Source organism: Tupaia chinensis, unplaced genomic scaffold (genome assembly GCF_000334495.1).
Source record: "Tupaia chinensis unplaced genomic scaffold, TupChi_1.0 Scaffold000097_1, whole genome shotgun sequence".
In the NCBI taxonomy this organism is placed as follows: Eukaryota; Metazoa; Chordata; class Mammalia; order Scandentia; family Tupaiidae; genus Tupaia; species Tupaia belangeri.
In genome coordinates, this window is record NW_006159559.1 from 8,261,606 (window position 1) to 8,280,341 (window position 18,736).

The 18,736-nt window shown below is 40.7% G+C and overlaps 1 pseudogene; it reads left to right on the forward strand.

Annotated features, from left to right (window-relative positions):
- The first annotated feature begins 3,912 nt into the window (after window positions 1–3,912).
- Window positions 3,913–4,381, forward strand: LOC114006881 (60S ribosomal protein L23a pseudogene; annotated as a pseudogene).
- The last annotated feature ends 14,355 nt before the right edge of the window (window positions 4,382–18,736 follow it).

Here is an 18,736-nt window from a genome sequence, read left to right on the forward strand (position 1 = left end):
GGCCATCCTAGGGTGGCAGGGGAATGGCTATTTCTCACTTTACCTCTCATTGTCTCTCTCGGGCAAGTGCATGTACCCTGTAGCAAAAACCTAAAAGAAAAAGAAAAAAAATAAATAAACAGACTCAATGGCTTGAAACTCACGCTAGGTTCGTGTGTGTACATCCCCCAAATCCTGAGAGAATGGAAGTGGGATTGTGGCTTGGCCATCTCCCTCTGGGGGGGAGGGTGATTTCTTGCATTGGGTCTGTCTCTCTGTCTCTTTCTCTCTGTTGTGTACATGCACCCTAGAGCAAAAATCTCTCTCAAAAAAAAAAAAAAAAAGGCTTGTGTGTTGGTTGATTGTTATAGGGTGCAGTGCAGAAAGTGGGGAGTGAGAAAGCACTTCTCAGGGGAATGGCCACTTCACAATCCCCTATCTTCCATTCTTCTCTCCCAATTTTGGCCACGCATGTGCATGCACTCAACACATCCCCGGTCCAGAATTCAAACGCAGTTGACCATGTGAGATTCAGCTGCCTTAAAGACCACACAACCAGCTGGTCCCTGACCGTGCATTTTATTTTTTAGAATGAAATGTTATAGAATTGCAAATAAAAGCCAATTAAGTTCTTTAAAGTTGTTGTCATTTTTTCTTTTGACATCTGAAATCCCATCCTATGGAGTTAAATGGTCTGTGGTAACAGCTAAGTGGCTGTAAATTTCAACAACTCCCTAGGCAATTTACTGTGCAGCCATGTTGGGGGACCACTGGTTTAATGCACCTTTCTTATGAGTTTGAGAGATCACGAGGCTGTGGAATAGGACGAAAGTTATGGTCTCTCATTTCAGGCACTTTCAAATATGAAACCTGGCAGAGCATGTCAGAGGATTAGAGATCCCAAGAAGCTAATGAGGGAACCGTGGGGACCTTGTAGTGGGTGAAAAATCCACAAGAGGTAGGAGTACCCAATTCTAATCAGTATGGCGGCGCCCTCTGTCCCGTCCAAAATAGTACTGCCCCTTTGTCCAAAATGGTAGCTATTGGTGTGTGCTATAAAAACAAAACAAAACTGAGTAATTTATAAAGAACCGCAATGTGTTTCTCTGGAGGCTGGCTAGTCCAAGATCAAGGGGGAGGTCTAGGCATGCTCACTTAGTGGCAGGGCAAGAGTGCAAGAGACTAAACTAAACTTCCTCCCCCAAGGCCCTTTTTACAAGGACACTGATCCTTTTAGGGAGGGGGGTCCTCCATTCCTCGGGCAGAACCACTTCCTAAAGGCACTTTTTCTTCATTTATTTTTTTTTTAATTTTACCTTCAATCACTGTGTATTACAGCATGTCAAATGAGTTTTCCCATCATAAATACACTACGTATGGTCCAGTCAAAGACATTACCATTCTCAGTATAATCAACCGATTTTTTTTTTCCATTTGGGGTCCCTTAAAAGTTTTCTTTCTTTCTTCTTCCCCGATTCTCTCCGTCTCACCCTCCGCTATTTCCCACCCTCCTCCCCTGGTGTCTCCAGTATCACCTTTGCTCACCATGGTTTTATAGCATTCAGTTACTGTTGCCCTGGGATTAAGTTTGCACGAGTTGGTTTTTGTTTCCTGTTTTTGAGAGGCTTTGGCAACATGGCACATGCACTTGCCAGGAGAGACAGAAAGTGAGAAATCACCCGGTGGAGGATGGCGACGCTGCCATCCCTTCTCCTCCACTCTGTTTTTAGGATTTTGGGCACCCACGCACACGCGCCCATGGGAGTTTAAGCCTCCCGTCGGGACTCACCGTGTGGACTACCTGAGAGTCCAGCGACATAACAGTTACGTAGTCTGTTGGTCCCTCCACCTGAGTTTTGGGAGGGACACAAACATTCAAAGCGCTTCACCACTGGAGGGCACCAGCCATCACAAAGCCAAGCCGTTTGCGCTTCCAGATGCACTAAGGGCCGCACCAAGGGCACGAGGTCCTTGAAGTCGCTAACTCGCCTGTGTCCCCACCACCACGTACAAAAGCGTGCCTGCCTTCCTCCCTCCTCCTGCTCAATAATCTGGACCAACATTTTCCCGCTGGGCTGCGCAACGCTGATCAGTGAAGGGAGTTCCTCCCGCAAGTGCCTTGAGCGCCATTCCAGCAGCTGCGACACAGGGGTCGCAGAGGGCAAAGGAGTGCAGCTCCAGGGGAACGGGATCCAGGAGGAGGAAGGACTGGGCAGTACGGGCAGACAAGCCCACCGTCCCTGCGTGCAGGACAGGTTGTGCTCTCCCATACTTATCGCGGGAATCTCTGCTCCTGCATCCTCCCAGGCGGGCAGAGGGTTCGACACCCCCCAGGTCATCCAGGTCTGGGATGCAACAACGCCCTTCCAACGCGGAGCCTAGGGAAGTGATCCGCCCAGACCGCAACCGCCCCCGTCGGCCGCTGACAGCTGTACTTGGATGGGCCTGGCGGACTAACCAGGCTGTTCCAAGGTAAGGCAGAGTGCTGGGGTGGGAGAAAGGACTGCCTCAGGCCGGGAGTTCTGATTTCTTCAACCGGCCTGTCTGGGTTGGACCAAGTGACTTCACACCTGTGAGGTGTAGTTCCTCGTCTGCACGCGAGGATGGCAGCACAGCCAGTGTTCGTTGCTGTGAGGACTGGTGGGCGAGCTAGAACTGCTTCCGGAGCTCTAAGGAACTGTGCAGGATCGGGCCCAGCCCTGGCCCCCAGGCTCTGCCCGGTTTACTGCCCATACTGACTTTGCCACAAATTCTACCTCCATTTAGGGTTTTGTTCTGCTTCCATCTTTATTTTTCTTTAGTTTATTATTTTTTAAAGGTTTTTGCTATGGGGCACATGCGCTTGGCCAGAGAGAGACAGAGAGAGGGAAAGTGAGAAATCACCACCATCCCCCCCCACCCCAAGGGGGGAATGGCCATTCCGCAATCCCTTCTCTTCTCTTCTCCTCCTGGGATTTTTAGTGTGCAGGTAGGCATGATTTTCAAGCCCCGAAGTTTGGGTCTTGAACCACAGTTGGCCATGTGGGTGTCCAGCACGGTAACCACCACACCACCTACTGACCCCTAGGTCCATCTCAAGAGAGGTACTTCCTTTTGCTCATACAGCTGGAGAAAATTTCATCAAAATCCATTCAGCAACCTCCATCTCATTGTCACCCCTAGCTCCGACTTTGACTTCTCCTTCACATCCTTCCTACCCTGAGCAGCCTCCTCCCATCTATTCTTATCCAGGAGCCCTAGAGAGAATGTCCCCTACAGTTAATCCTTTAAGTGAGAAAAATAATCTTTTGACTGAGTGAGAAAAAGAGAGTATTCAGTGCAATTTTACAATACCTTTTTTTCAACTTTATTTATTTATTTATTTTAATTTGACCAGAGAGAGACAGGGTAAGAGAGGAAGAGACATGGAAAGTGACAAAGCAAGCCACCAGGTCCAGGACTCAAACCACAGTCATTCATGTGGGAGTGCAGCGCCCTCAACCATCATGCCACCTGCCTGCCCCACAAGCCCTTTTCTTTTACTGAGCTTAAAGTCTGACTTTTGTACAAATACGTTAAAGAGTAACTAAAGAGTAATTAATTGTAGGTCCTAATCAAGGTCTGCAATTATAGGGTTAAAATGTGAAGCATGGTCAGCTTCCCAGAATCCCTTCTGCTTGCTCAGAAGTTTGCTTTCTAGCAGAGCCTGAGATAAGAGATAAACATCTAAGGGCTAGCCTGTGTGACTTTAAGAAGAGGCAAAAAGAAAAAAAAAAAATTAAAAAAACTTTTAAGAAGACCATGAGATCTTTTGATTTGCATGGGTATATATGTATACACACACACGTGAAATGTGTACTGTATGTTATATGCCTATGTGATAAAGGCCTTAAGGAATTCTATTTAACTTGGTTTATATATATTTTAAAAATCCGTCTCACTTTTTTTGCCAAGATGTTGCGAAAAGTGAAGAAGGAAGCTCTGGCCCCTCCCAAAGCTTAAGTCTAAGCAAAGGCTCTGAAGGCCAAGAGGGCGGTGCTAAAAGGTGTCCACAGCCCCACACACACAAAATCTGCTCATCACCCACCTTCTGGAGGCCCAAGACTGTACGGCTGTGGAGGCAGCCCAAATATTCCTGCAAGAGCGCCCCCAGGAGAAACAAGCTTAACCACTGTGCCGTCATCGAGGTCCCCCTGACCACTGAGTCTGCCATGTAGAAGACAGAAGACGACAACACACTGTGTGCATCGTGGATGTCCAGGCCAACAAGCACCAGGTCACACAGGCCGTGAAGAAGCTCTATGATATGGAGGTGGCCAAGGTCAACACTCTAATCAGCCCTGACGGAGAGAAGAAGGCGTATGTGCCACTGGCTCCCGATTACGATGCCCTGGATGTTGCCAACAAAACTGGGATCATCTAAAGCGAGTGCAGCTGGCTAAATCTAAATACACACCTTTTCACCATTAAAAAAAAAAGTTCTCATACAAGTTAATTAGAATGCTTTTCAAGTTCACATGACAAGTAAAAATCTTAACAAACATGCTGACTTGAACTATGGTAAAAAGAAAGTTTAATAAGTGAAGCTCTTCATAATTTCTAATATATATTTTTCCCAGGGTTTGTTAGGCAGCAGCATCATATGTGTCTTAATATGATTGGTTTAGTAAAATGACCGATATTTATATGTTATATGTTGTATGTTACGTGGTGGATATCTGACCAAGGGGAAATGGATTCATGACTAGCCTTCTCTAATATGTTGTTCCTCACAGGTAAGCAGGACTTAATGGTTAAAGTTTCCATTCTGTTAGATAAGACTCAGTTTCCTGAACTTTGAGTTTTCATTTTCTTATGGCTCAGTTACAGGACTGGAGACTAAAAGTCGTATACACTCAATCTTGTAAAGGAAATTTCCTATGTGATTCATATGTTGGTCTTTGGGTTGTTTCGTTGTTAGCTCTGCAAGTCAGTTCTGGCTGCTCTAGCCTGCCATGTGTTCTGTCTTTTGTTTTGGTGCCAACACTGAGTTAACTTTTTTCATCCCTATGGTACTTGGGGAACATTTAACTTTCATTTTCTGCTGAGGTTAAGTCAAGTATTGATATTTAAGCTTTTTGCTACCTTTGACAAGATTTCCTTCCCCCAAAAAATCGAATTCTAAATTAAGTTGTTTGACCTGAAAATAACTTTAGGATGTTTACAGAGGGCAACCGAAACACCCAAAAGAGAAGTTTTAGAATCTATCAGGCTTATTTTAATATGTTAAATGATACGAGAAGCCTTGTCAAATTGAGTGATTTTAATTTCCTTTACATTATATTTTTTTTTCAGTTATGTGTTTGGATATGTTATCTGTATATTTATGTGTATGCATATATGTGTGTGTATTTATATAGGTACTGTGTTTCTCAATGATTTGAAGTCACCAGGAATCTATAGTGTGATATTTATCCATCATGTACACTATTATGTTAAACTGGTGTATGTCACAGATATACTCAAATTCTTTGTCAGTTGTTAATTCTTATCAGATCTTTAACTATGGTTGATTCTAATCTTATTATCCATGGATAATTGCTTTGGTTGCTGCCTTTCTAAAAGCTTTTTTGCAAATGACTATAATCCTAAAGTGTTAGGTCTTTCTTTTTTTAAATAATTATTTATTTAATTTTATTTATTCAGTCATTTATTTTAATTTGATCAGAGAGCGACACAGAGAGAGGAAAAGGGAAAGTGAGAAAGCGAGCCACCAGGTCCAGGACTCAAACTGTAGCCAGCCATTTGGAAGTGTCCAGTGCATTAATCATCACACCACCTACTGGCCCCCCAGAGTATTATGACTTTAAGAAAATTCATGAAGGGGATGGAAAGAGGATGTACTCTTTCTTTTTTATTTGGAGAGGTTTTCACTATAGGGTGCGTGCATTTGCCAGACAGACAGAGAGAGACATAGAGACAGAAAGCGAGAAATCACCCCCCAGAGGGGATGGTCACATTGCAATCCCTTCTCCTTCATTCTCCTCTCAGGATCTTGGGCACGCATGCACACGTGCCCGGCGTGAGTTTTAAGCCACTGGATCCAGGACGTGAACCATGGTCGACTACGTGGGAGTCCAGCGACATAGCCATTACACTAACTGCTGGTTCCCAAAAGAGGACGTACTCTTAAACGTGCAGTTTTGTCTAAGATCAAGTGTGAATTATTAAAAGCTGTAATTTGAATGAATTCCATGAAATTGATCTAAGCTAAATTACCTGTGACAATCTATTTAATAAGCAATGGCATATACCTAAATTAGAGAAATGAAATTGGTAAAAAGGATGCAAATCCAATGCGAAGCATAAACTCATACAGAACCTGGACAGCCGCCTGGTTTTTCCAGAGTCCTCCTTACAGCTCTCATTATTTAGATAACATGCTTTGATTATTCCTCTTGTTTGTCTTTCAGATTTTACATGAATGAAAGATATTGGGTCTGTTATAAGATTATTATATTTGGGGCCAGAAAATGGCATGGTGGTTAAAGCACTGGACTCCCACATGGTTGACCCCGATGTGAGTCCTGGACCTAGTGCCTTGAAACTCACACTGGGTGTGTGTGCGTGCATGCCCAAAATCCCAAGAGAAGAATGGAGAAGGGACTGTGGCACAGTCATTCCCCCCGGAAGGTGATTTCTCACTTTCTCTCTCTGTGTCTCTGTCTCTCCAGGGAATGTACACACCCTAGAGCAAAAATCTCTCTAAAAATAATAATAATAATATTGTTCTGTTCTACATTAGGAAATTTGTTAAACAGTTTTTGTTGCTGTGGTGGTTGTTTGTTTATACATGATCATGAGCGGCTAGTATGTGCTAAAAGCTAAAATTGCTAAGAGTTAAAAATCCTGGTTTTACGTAAAAGTTTACAAACCTAATGATTCTTCCAGGAGATAGCAGATTCCCCAGGGTGGAGAAGAAAGAGAGACAGGCTTGAGCATTTAGTAAACCTCAGATAAAGTGACAAATAAGAATGTGTTCTTTAAAAATAATTTTTTTTGTCTGATTAGAAGTAAAAGTTATTTCTAAAAACAAATTTATAAAGAGAAGGAAAAAAGGTTAAAAAAAGGAAGCAGGCAAGAAATGTGGGGGGGGGGTCATAAATGCGAAGATGTGTTTATGAGGAAAAAAAGGTCAAAAGGAAAGGTTTGGGTAAAGAAAGAATTTTGTATGGTAAAATTTTGCCCTAAAATGAGATGGCTGTATTATTCCAGGATGAAAATTGGAAACAGACAACAAATATTCAAGGTATAAAGTATGTTGTTAAAAGTGTAAATTACATTGAAAAAGGTCTGAGATGGAATTGTAAAGAATTAAAAAGGTAATTATATGAAAGAATTTTATATATGACAAATTGGCTAGAATTTGAAGAAATTTTTTCATGTTAATAGACAAGTTCTTGTCCCACTTAGCCCCTGAATCATAAAAGTCTTCAAAAACTCAGACAGAGGTCAAAAACAGCCTTGGATGATCTCCTTCAGACTGCCTCTACGACCTTTTATAATCACGACCAGGAGAAAGAGTCAAGGGTCTGAGAGACGGAGAAAAGGAACAGTAAAAGTCATGCCCAGTTATTGGCTATGTTCCACAGTTTCTTCCATCCAAAGGCTCAGGACTTCTAGCATAACAAAGATGACAAATGCTCCATCTGTGAACAAAAAGGGCACTGGACAAAAAGTGTCCAAATTGAGATACCTCAACATGGACATCATGTCTTCGTGGCCAACAAATAGGTCATTGGGCTGCTCTTTGCCTCCTGGGTGGAAGGATACATGATTTGTGAACAAGCCCCCTGACAACCCCACAACAAGAACACGTCTGAAGGAGCTCACTCCAGCCAACCCTGATACAGAAAGTTGTCATCATGGAATTGGAACCCAGGGTCATTTTGGACAGGCAGGTAAATCAATCAAATTCTTTTTAGATACAAGGCCCACCTATTCTATACTGGTTGCCTATTCTGGACCCCCTTTTTTTTTTTTTCTCAGATTAGCTTAATGATTAAAGCCAACAGGAGATCCTCCAACTTTCACTTCTCAAAACCTCCACTTTGCCTCATGGTTTCCTGATTATGACATGGAATTATGATTTATATTTTTGATCCTTGTCTTTTACATTTATTCACTAGATTTGTTCCTTCTTGTCTAGATGCAGTTTCCTGCCGAATGCTCATTTAGTCAGATCCGACTACTAGCCAGTCACAAATCTACCATGGCTCCTAGATAGACCTCCAGATGTGGATCCCAGCTGCTGCACCCCTTTGTCTTTGATCCTCATCAGCAAGAAATAGCCAGGTTGAATCATCATCCATCATCCCAGTGGCAGTTATGATACCAACAGGGGGGAAATGAGGGGGAATGAAGTAGAGGCTATTCAAGCTAAGCAGTTAAAGAAAACGAGAGAGTCAAAATGGAGTACTGACTGAGACTCAGGAAGTTCCCAAAACCAGTCAGCCCACTATGACTTATTGGAAAAATAATTTTCCTTCCTGCTCTCTGTCCCTCTGGCCCATATCTATACTGTACTTTTGAGGCACACAATGAAATAGTTAAGAGTCAAAGACTCAAGACAGGACAATTCCTAAGTTTGGAATTTTAAGTGCTCAAACCTAATGGAAATTATAGGCTAAGGAGCTTAAATCCTTGGAAAATCATAACCCCCCCAAATTGGTCCACTCTAAGAAGACTATGCTTGAGGCCAAAAGATAATCTTACCCTCTACTCAAAAAAAAAACCCTACAAGGCTAGCCAGTATGGGCCACAATTAGTGCCAAAGAGCCCCCATACCATGATCCTAAATGATATAAGACTTCTTGTGACCATTAACCACTACTTCATTGTAAAAGCCTTATATAAATCTATGTGAGGTAGGAGACAGGAACCCTAAGAATATAGTTAGGGTGTAGGCCCAAGATGAAATCACAAAACAGTTAAGTTCGAGGATGAAGACACAATAGGTCACTCACTGTCACTGAATTTTTTGCTCACAGAGACAGCTTGCAGCAGTGACTTAATGACTGGCCTGAGACAAAGACTTCTTTCCTGCGTCCCAGCACATTCCAGGGAGAAGGTAATGGTCTTTTATGGCCCAAAACTTTTAGGCATAGAGAGTCTCCTGACCTTTGTACCCACTTCAAAATTAGGGAAAATAACCAGACCCACCCTGCATGTGACCCACCCCCACCACAATGGGAACGCATGCACCACCTGGGAACAAGCACAGACAAAGCCCTTCACTCTAGTTCTTCATCAGCAGCCCACTTGGGACCCACTCTCTGCTTGGGAATTCTGCTTTACCTTCTCTCTCTTAATAAACTCTGCTTGCTTACCTACATATGTGTCTCTAATTCTTCCTGAGCTGCAGAAAAGAACTCATGTCCCACTGCCAGTGCTGGGCCTGGTTACCCCTGCACCCTCATGTTCCCTGCATCAGTGTGATTAACTCTGAGTAGTATCTCACACCATCCTGCTCCATTCTTCTATCACAAGAACAGTGATCACAGTACACTAAGATATTCTGAGAACGAGAGTGTGCGTGTTCATGTAGCTTTTATTATAGTATATGTATTATAATTGTCCTATCTTGTTATCAGTTATTGTTGTTAATCTGTTACTGTGCTTAAATGATAAATTAAACTTTATTATAAGATATGTATGTATAGGAAGAAACAGAATATGTTGGTTTAGTACTATCTATGGTTTCAGACATCTACTAGAGGTCTGGAACACATCTCCTGCAGATAAGGGGGGACTACTATACTTTTATTATATTTATTCTTTTTAATTTTTAGATTATATGTACTAAATTTTTAAAAATTATCTTTATTTTATTTAACTTTATTTATTTATTTATTTTTAATTTGGCCAGAGAGGGACAGAGAGAGAGAAAGAGAGAGGGAACATGAGAAAGCGAGCAGCCAGGTCCAGGACTCAAACCATGGTCAGCCATGTGGGAGTCCAGCACTGTTAACCACCACACCACCTGCCAGCCCCATATACTTTTAAATCTCCAAATGTTTTAAAGAAGTTTCAGAAAGAGCTCATATAAAATATTTTTGCAATTTAATGTTGATTAATAAGCATGTCAAGACAATTAGAATCTTTGTAGCAAGATTGCAGACATATGTCTGGAACAATGACTCTGATCGTTCTACAAATTCAATAAGGATGAACCTTTCTAATGAAGCTAATATATCAAGAAAAAGAGAGATAAGAATTAGGAATTTATTCAGAAGCCGTCATGCAGGATATATGAAGGGAAGTATGTTAAACTGTGGTTGAAAATAGTATGAGTAAACTTTATTTTAAGATGTGTGGCGCTAGAAACAAAACACTCGGGAGGAGATTATGAGCCATAAATAATGGTTTTCTGACAAGCTGAACAATAAAATGCTAGTGGAGAGGTGAATTCGTCATGATAGACTACGAGTTCTATGTAAACATGGTGAGAGGAAGTCAGGGGAAGAGGCAGAACATACCACACATCTGAAATGTATTCGTTCATGTCACCATTTGTTGTGCTGTTAAGAGAATGAAAAAAAAAAGTCACAGATTAGGAGGAAACATCAAGTCATATATCTGATAAAGTATCTGTGTTTAAAATCTATAAAGAACTCTAAAAACAACTCAACCATAAGAAAGCAAATCATACAATTAAAAGTGGGCTACTCCCGTGTAGTCGACTGCAGTTCGAATCTTGGACCCGGTGGCTTAAATTTACGCCAACTTTATTATAAGATATGTATGTATAGGAAGAAACAGAATATGTTGGTTTAGTACTATCTATGGTTTCAGACATCTACTAGAGGTCTGGAACACATCTCCTGCAGATAAGGGGGGACTACTATACTTTTATTATATTTATTCTTTTTAATTTTTAGATTATATGTACTAAATTTTTAAAAATTATCTTTATTTTATTTAACTTTATTTATTTATTTATTTTTAATTTGGCCAGAGAGGGACAGAGAGAGAGAAAGAGAGAGGGAACATGAGAAAGCGAGCAGCCAGGTCCAGGACTCAAACCATGGTCAGCCATGTGGGAGTCCAGCACTGTTAACCACCACACCACCTGCCAGCCCCATATACTTTTAAATCTCCAAATGTTTTAAAGAAGTTTCAGAAAGAGCTCATATAAAATATTTTTGCAATTTAATGTTGATTAATAAGCATGTCAAGACAATTAGAATCTTTGTAGCAAGATTGCAGACATATGTCTGGAACAATGACTCTGATCGTTCTACAAATTCAATAAGGATGAACCTTTCTAATGAAGCTAATATATCAAGAAAAAGAGAGATAAGAATTAGGAATTTATTCAGAAGCCGTCATGCAGGATATATGAAGGGAAGTATGTTAAACTGTGGTTGAAAATAGTATGAGTAAACTTTATTTTAAGATGTGTGGCGCTAGAAACAAAACACTCGGGAGGAGATTATGAGCCATAAATAATGGTTTTCTGACAAGCTGAACAATAAAATGCTAGTGGAGAGGTGAATTCGTCATGATAGACTACGAGTTCTATGTAAACATGGTGAGAGGAAGTCAGGGGAAGAGGCAGAACATACCACACATCTGAAATGTATTCGTTCATGTCACCATTTGTTGTGCTGTTAAGAGAATGAAAAAAAAAAGTCACAGATTAGGAGGAAACATCAAGTCATATATCTGATAAAGTATCTGTGTTTAAAATCTATAAAGAACTCTAAAAACAACTCAACCATAAGAAAGCAAATCATACAATTAAAAGTGGGCTACTCCCGTGTAGTCGACTGCAGTTCGAATCTTGGACCCGGTGGCTTAAATTTACGCCAGGCATATGTGCGTGCATGCCTAAGATCCCAACCGGAGAAAGGAGGAGAAGGAATTATGGCGTGGCCATGCCCCCTGGGGGGTGATTTCTCCCTTTCTGTCTCTCTGTCTCTCTCTGTCTTTGTGGTGAGCATATGCACCCTATAGCAAAAACTTCTCAGAAAAAAAAGGCCAAAAATATGAACAAATACTTAACTAAAGAAGACATACAACAAATAAGCACATAAAAAAGTGTTCAACATCATTAGTCATTAAGGAAATACAAATTAAACTATAATAAGATGCTACTACATACTGATTAGAATGTTTAAAATTAAAAGACTGACCACAACAGGTGTTGGCAAGATGTGAGTGAAATAAAGCTCTCATACACTACTAGTTAGAGCACAAAATGCTGCATGAAGCCACTTTGGAAGCCAATTTAGAACTAATTTAAAAGTAAAATGTACATCAAACATATAATCCTGCCATTCCATTCTCTAGGTATTTACTTAAAAGATATGAAAGCATGTGTCTACACAAAAATTTTCACATAAATGTTTATAGCAGGTTTATTTGTAATAGCCAGAGTAGAAAATTAAATTAACATGTAAATGGATACAGAAATTATGATGTATATGCATATATGTAAATCTATATGAATACTGCATATAAATAAAAAGGAGTCATGATACATACTACAACATGGATGAATTATAAAATTACTATGGTAAATGAAAGGAGCCTCCCCTAAAAGTGATTCATATTGAATATCTCCACTGGTATAAAATTCTAGAAAATGCAAATTAACCCAAAAATAATAGAGAACGGAGTAGAAGTTACCTGAGGACTTTAGGAATGGGAAAGTGAGGGACATGAGGAGAATAGGAAGAGGCAGCAGGAGAAAGGATTTATGAAAGAGCATGAAAAAAGTTTTGGGAGTGGTGGATATATTCATTATCTTAATTATGTTGATGGTTTCACTGTTCTAATGGGTGTTGAACTTACAAAATTACATAGATTGAATATATGTAATTTATTATATAGGTTGATTAGAACTTGTATTGGCCAGGACTCTCCAGAAAAACAGAACCAACTGGATAAGTATATGTGTAAAAGAAGGTATTTATTATAGGAATTACTTCACAGGATCACTAGACAGAGAAGTTCCACAATGGAACTTGCTATCTGCAAGCTGGAGAACAGCAGGGAAACCAGTACAGTTCCATTCTGAAGGGACTCCTCATGAAGCCACAGGCCTGTGTGCTCTCTGGCAGTCACTAGTATGAATCCAGAGTTCGAAGGTTAAAGAACTTGGATCTCCATAGAGTCTGGCTTGGGCAGTGGGGCCAGGAGCTGGCAGGGAAAAATGCAGCCAAAAACCAAGTGGAGGAGTAGGGATGGAGCAGGCATTGAGAGATGGAAAACTAAATGGCGGAGTAGGGATGGAGTTGGAGTAGAACATACAGCACACTCTGGAAGGAAGGATCCAGACAGAAAGAGGGCTGGGGAAAGGAAGCAGCTCCCAGCTGACTGGATGCTGCCCACTCACAATAAATGCAGGTCTTCCTCTCTCAGCCCACTGACTCGCAGACCAATCTTGTCTGGCAACCCTCTCAGAGAAAAGCTTAGAAACAATGCTTTACCAGCCTTCCAGGCATCCTTCAATCCAGTCAAGTTTACATCCAAAATTAACCATTACATACCTCAATAAAACTGTTAAAGCATACCAGTAAAGGAAAAAGTTACAAATGAAGAGAGAAAAGAACTGTCATGACAATGGATAACCTAGTATACCACCACATCCTATTTACAATATGATAATGTCATTGTTAAGAAGACAGCGTGAAGTTGTCATGTATTATTGGCAAGTAATCTTTCATTATAACGGCCTTTGTCTCATCCTTTCTCGAGTACAGAGGTTGTTCAGGGGTTCATATTTTTTAAATGATATAGTCAAATTGAATGGAGAATCTATTCACTGCATACGTAATTGGCTTGACTAATATCTTTAAGTGTCTAAGCATTGAATCATTTTAATCTTCTAAATAACAGCTACTATATTTACCCTTTCAAAACCCCCTTTTGGCTGAGCAGCCACCTTTCTTCATTCTGATCCTTGTGACGTTGGTGATTAAAATTATCTTATATCTTACACAATGCTTTTCTTTTTCCTTCTCCTCTAGGTGAACTATTAGTTCAAGCTGCCTGGGTTGAGAAGGTGAGGAGTAGTCTGCTCTCTCACTCTCCCCTCTCACTCTTCTTCTTCACCCCCAGCATATGCTCACCATGAAGCTTCTGTAGCAAGCACTGGATGAGATTTGGCACCCTCTTTCAGGGGCAGTGATTCATATTGAATATCTCCACTGGTATAAAATTCTAGAAAATGCAAATTAACCCAAAAATAATAGAGAACGGAGTAGAAGTTACCTGAGGACTTTAGGAATGGGAAAGTGAGGGACATGAGGAGAATAGGAAGAGGCAGCAGGAGAAAGGATTTATGAAAGAGCATGAAAAAAGTTTTGGGAGTGGTGGATATATTCATTATCTTAATTATGTTGATGGTTTCACTGTTCTAATGGGTGTTGAACTTACAAAATTACATAGATTGAATATATGTAATTTATTATATAGGTTGATTAGAACTTGTATTGGCCAGGACTCTCCAGAAAAACAGAACCAACTGGATAAGTATATGTGTAAAAGAAGGTATTTATTATAGGAATTACTTCACAGGATCACTAGACAGAGAAGTTCCACAATGGAACTTGCTATCTGCAAGCTGGAGCACAGCAGGGAAACCAGTACAGTTCCATTCTGAAGGGACTCCTCATGAAGCCACAGGCCTGTGTGCTCTCTGGCAGTCACTAGTATGAATCCAGAGTTCGAAGGTTAAAGAACTTGGATCTCCATAGAGTCTGGCTTGGGCAGTGGGGCCAGGAGCTGGCAGGGAAAAATGCAGCCAAAAACCAAGTGGAGGAGTAGGGATGGAGCAGGCATTGAGAGATGGAAAACTAAATGGCGGAGTAGGGATGGAGGTGGAGTAGAACATACAGCACACTCTGGAAGGAAGGATCCAGACAGAAAGAGGGCTGGGGAAAGGAAGCAGCTCCCAGCTGACTGGATGCTGCCCACTCACAATAAATGCAGGTCTTCCTCTCTCAGCCCACTGACTCGCAGACCAATCTTGTCTGGCAACCCTCTCAGAGAAAAGCTTAGAAACAATGCTTTACCAGCCTTCCAGGCATCCTTCAATCCAGTCAAGTTTACATCCAAAATTAACCATTACATACCTCAATAAAACTGTTAAAGCATACAAAAAAAAAAAAAAAAAAAAAAAGCAGTAAAGGAAAAAGTTACAAATGAAGAGAGAAAAGAACTGTCATGACAATGGATAACCTAGTATACCACCACATCCTATTTACAATATGATAATGTCATTGTTAAGAAGACAGCGTGAAGTTGTCATGTATTATTGGCAAGTAATCTTTCATTATAACGGCCTTTGTCCCATCCTTTCTCGAGTACAGAGGTTGTTCAGGGGTTCATATTTTTTAAATGATATAGTCAAATTGAATGGAGAATCTATTCACTGCATACGTAATTGGCTTGACTAATATCTTTAAGTGTCTAAGCATTGAATCATTTTAATCTTCTAAATAACAGCTACTATATTTACCCTTTCAAAACCCCCTTTTGGCTGAGCAGCCACCTTTCTTCATTCTGATCCTTGTGACGTTGGTGATTAAAATTATCTTATATCTTACACAATGCTTTTCTTTTTCCTTCTCCTCTAGGTGAACTATTAGTTCAAGCTGCCTGGGTTGAGAAGGTGAGGAGTAGTCTGCTCTCTCACTCTCCCCTCTCACTCTTCTTCTTCACCCCCAGCATATGCTCACCATGAAGCTTCTGTAGCAAGCACTGGATGAGATTTGGCACCCTCTTTCAGGGGCATAGCAAGTTTTAGGGAAGAGCCTGTTGCCAATTTGCAGCCATGGAGATAATGATCTAAAGTATTCTAGTCTTATAGAAAGTAGAAGAAACAAATCAAATGCCTTTTTTTTCCTTCCTCCCAGAAGAGACCATTGCCACTCAAAATCTGCATTGCCGGGGCCGGCAGGTGGCGAGGTGGTTGGGGCGCTGGAATTCCCACATGGCCGACAACAGTTCAAGTTCCAGACCTGGCAGCTTGCTTTCTCACTTTCTGTCTCTCTTCTCTCTGTCTTTCTCTGGCAAACTCGTGAAAGAAAAAGTAATAGTGATAAGTAAATAAATAAAATAATTATAAAAAAAAAAAAGTCTGCATTGCCTGCCTCCCAAAATCAGTTCCATCCCTGACTCACTGTTTTGTACGTTTTCTTGGTAATGGCTTCAAAACTGTTGAGCTTCTCTCAAGGGGGTAGAAGAGGGCAGATTCACATTAGAAGTGAGTCCTTTTTGGACTTGCCCTTAAGGAATTCAGTAATTGTTCCCAACAAGGTGGGCTCTCATATAACCCCTGAGCTACTGCTAATGGCCTTACGGAAGATCTCTATCTGTCCCTATACAGAATATCCTACATGAATCTACTTTCTGCTGGGTGCTCCAAAGAAGACCTTAGTGAATGGGTGGACTCCCTCCCAGTGAATATTGGAAAATTAACTGAATAACCATAATGAAACAATAGAACAGATTCCATAAAGAAGTCAGAGATAAAGGTCAAGAATAAATTGTACCATGCCAAGCACTGCTTGGTAACCATTTTTAATACCTGAAATGGAGGAAGAAATTTCCTTTAGCTGTAGGGTCATGAAGGCATTGGCGTTTGTTCTGAGCCTTGAAGAGAATGAACAGTTGGAACTTGTAGACATAGGTGGGGAGGCAATTAAAGGTGAGAGAATTTTTTTGGAGACAGTAAATCCCATGGGGTAACTTACTAGCTATCATTAAATTCAGTGTTTCTCAACTGCCCTGATTATAGGAATCACTAGGGGTTGCTTGTTAAAAATACAGATTCCTAGCTCCACCCCAGATCTCTGGATTAGATCCAGAAAAGAAACAGGGAATCTGGATTTTTAACACACACCTCCTTGGATGATTCTTATAATGAAACTAGTTTGGGAATTATTAATAAACGATCTGAAGGTCACTTTGAGTAAGAAATGAAATTGTTACCTACCTCATTGGATAAAAAAGGAGGGAAATGAGCTCTCATTTCTGCAAAAGCTTGGTGTGAATAAGAAAGATTCTTATAATTAAAGGTTTCTAAACACTAGAATAGGTTTTATGAGAGTTGGAATCCTTACCCCTGAAAAGCTTTGAAAATGAAGGAGATCACCATTTGCCCCGCGGGAGCTGGCACTGGACAGAGAGTAGATTGAGCCATTTGGGGTCTTTTGGGGGGCTGCGAGAAATGGAAATCTACTCAAGTTGGTGGGAATGAAAAGACGATAAAGAGGCATTTGAGCTGGGCCTTAGGAAAATCGAAAGTCAGAAGGTACATTTGCCTTGCCTTTCCTTCCCTCTCTTTAGGACCAAATGCTCACTTATTGCTTCTGCTCTCTTCATGTATGTTTAATTATTTTCTCTCCTTAGGCCAGCTTCTCAACTCAGTTATCTATTTAGAAGCAGCAACTTTATCCTTCAAGCCACCAAGACTCCTCAAATACTTAGAGCAAACTGATGCAGTCTCTGTGCCTCAATTCCATATTCCTCCAGGTGATAATATCTGATTGGTTACTTTTGAGTCAGGGCCCATACCTGATTCATTGGTTGTGGCTAGGAGTACTTCTTTCATGTGGGAAGCCCAAGAACTCTAAGAGAGTAGAGTTAGGAGGAAATAAAGAAACCTCTTACAAGGATAGATCAAAATATTCTGTTGTCTTAATTGTATATTATACTTTAAAAGCAATAATGTCTTCAATTTCAAACCCCTTTTCTCTTCAGATTTACCTGTTCTGTATTCCTTCTGAAACTTATGAAAGTAGCACCTCCTGTATGTCACTGAATAATACCTATACCCAGTGAGTGACCTGGTTGGCTTTCAGAAACTTCTGAATCATCTGAACTCTTACCTGAATAATTTCTGTATTCCCAAACCCAACCCAGCAAGTATTTGCTGAACTTCTCCAAACTTTTATGATAACCAATCTCCATCATTTAAAAACCCGTGTGCTTCAGCATAAATGCAATATGTATGTTTCTAATTAATTTTCAGTTAGTTTATCTGAATATTAACTAAGTTATCCAAAGTCTAAGAACCTTTTTTTAAGATTTATTTATTTTATTCCATTTGTTATTTTTTTTTTTTTTATTTTGACAAGAGAGAGAGGAAAACAAGGGAAAGTCCAAAGTCTAAGAACCTTTTTTTAAGATTTATTTGTTTTATTCCATTTGTTATTTTTTTTTTTTTTTTAATTTGACCAGAGAGAGAGGAAAACAAGGGAAAGTGAAAAAGCAGGCTGCCAGGTCCGGATCTTGAACCATAGTTGGCTATGTGGGAATCCAGGGCCTGCAACCACAAGCTATCTGCTGGCCCCAAAGCCTAAAAGCATTTTAAAAGCTGTCACAGTCAGTCCTGGGCCAGCAGGTAGAATGGTGGTTGGGATGACTAGATCCTGCATGCCTATTGCATGGTTCAAGTCCCAGACTCTGAGACTTGAAGGTTATGCTGGGCACTTGTGCACGTGTGCCCAGAGACCTGAAAGGAGAATGGAGGCGAGGGGATTGCAGGCTGGCTGTCCCCACCCCCAGGCAGTTCTTTCTCACTTTGTCTTTCTCTCCCTCCACAATCCTCTCAACTAGTGCACACACCCTATAACAAAATTATCTTTTTAAAAAAATGCTATCATAGTCCTTTCTCTTTGAACAAAAAGTCTGACTTTTACCCTTGGTATATGAACTTGAACCAAGTAGCTCCTTGACCTGACCTTGGTTAATCAAACTGGTTCCTAAGGGATTCAACACTAAT